Raw genomic sequence first — 1,718 nt, 5'->3', positions numbered from 1 at the left:
AATCTTTGGTTGATTTACTAGTATGTTTTGGGTCATTGTCATGTTGCATGGTCCAGTTCCGCTTCAGCTTTAATTTTCTAACTGATGGTCTCACATGTTCTTCAAGCACCTTCTGATACACAGTAGAATTCATCGTGGATTCTATGATGGTGAGCTGACCAGGTCCTGCTGCAGCAAAGCAGCCCCAAACCATGACACTTCCACCTCCATGCTTCACAGTTGGTATGAGGTTCTTTTCTTGGAATGCTGTGTTTGGTTTACGCCAAACATGTCCTCTGCTGTTGTGTCCAAATAATTCAATTTTGGACTCATCTGTCCAAAGAACATTATTCCAGAAGTCCTGGTCTTTGTCAACTTTATCGCTGGCAAATGTCAGTCTGGCCTCGATGTTTCTCTTGGAAAGCAAAGGTTTCCTCCTTGCACACCTCCCATGCAAGTTAAACTTGTACAGTCTCTTTCTGATTGTAGAGGCATGTACTTCTACATCAACAGTAGCCAGAGCCTGCTGTAGTTCTCGAGATGACACTTTAGGGTTTTTGGATACCTCTTTTAGCATCTTGCGGTCTGCTCTTGGGGTGAACTTGCTGGGGCGACCAGTCCTGGGCATGTTGGCAGTTGTTTTGAAAGCCCTCCACTTGTAGACTATCTTCCGGACAGTGGAATGGCTGATTTCAAAATCTTTTGAGATCTTTTTAAATCCCTTCCCAGACTCATAGGCTGCTACAATCTTTTTTCTGAAGTCCTCTGACAGCTCTTTTGCTCTCACCATGGTGCTCACTCTCACTTCAACAGTCAGGAGCACACCAAACTAAATGTCTGAGGTTTAAATAGGGCAAGCCTCATTCAACATGCAGAGTAACGATCTACTAATTATGTGCACCTGGTGTGATATACCTGTGTGAGATCTGAGCCAATTTAAGAGGGAATACATGTGAGGGTGTCCTATCTTTTTCCTCAGTTAGAATAGGCATTTTTGTAGAATGACATTTACAGAAGATCTTGAAAAGACTTTTCTTCAGTTTTCTTTGTTTAGTTGGATTACTTTAATCTCTCTGTATTGTTGAAACGGAGATGAAATAACCATTTATTAAAAATGTTACAAAAAACCACATGCTTTCAAAGGGTGTCCTAATTTTTTCACATGACTGTATGATGCTATGTAACCCTTAGAGGTCTGGAATGTACTGGATAAGGCTACCTTAACACTTGCGGTAGCAGGGTCCGGGCAGGCTGTTTTGGCGGGGAAACAGTCTGCCGGATCCGTACTAAGGCCTCTTTCACACGGGCGTCATGTTTTTGGGCCGGATAAGATGCGGGTGCGTTGCGGGAAAATGCGTGATTTTTCCGCGTGAGTGCAAAACATTGTAATGCGTTTTGCACTCGCGTGAGAAAAATTTGCAAGTTTGGTACCCAAACCCGAACCCGAACTTCTTCACAGAAGTTCGGGTTTGGGATCTGTGTTGTGTAGATTGTATTATTTTCCCTTATAACATGGTTATAACCCCTCCAGCCCTATTGTACTATGCATTCTGTATTCAGAATGCTATTATTTCCCCTTATAACCATGTTATAAGGGAAAATAATAATGATCGGGTCCCCATCCCGATCGTCTCCTAGCAACCGTGTGTGAAAATCGCACTGCATCCGCACTTGCTTGCGGATGCTTGCGATTTTCACGCAGCCCCATTCACTTCTATGGGGCCTGCGTTGCGTGAAAA

Source organism: Bufo bufo, chromosome 4 (assembly GCF_905171765.1).
Source record: "Bufo bufo chromosome 4, aBufBuf1.1, whole genome shotgun sequence".
Classification (NCBI taxonomy): domain Eukaryota; kingdom Metazoa; phylum Chordata; class Amphibia; order Anura; family Bufonidae; genus Bufo; species Bufo bufo.
This window is presented reverse-complemented; position numbering follows the sequence as displayed.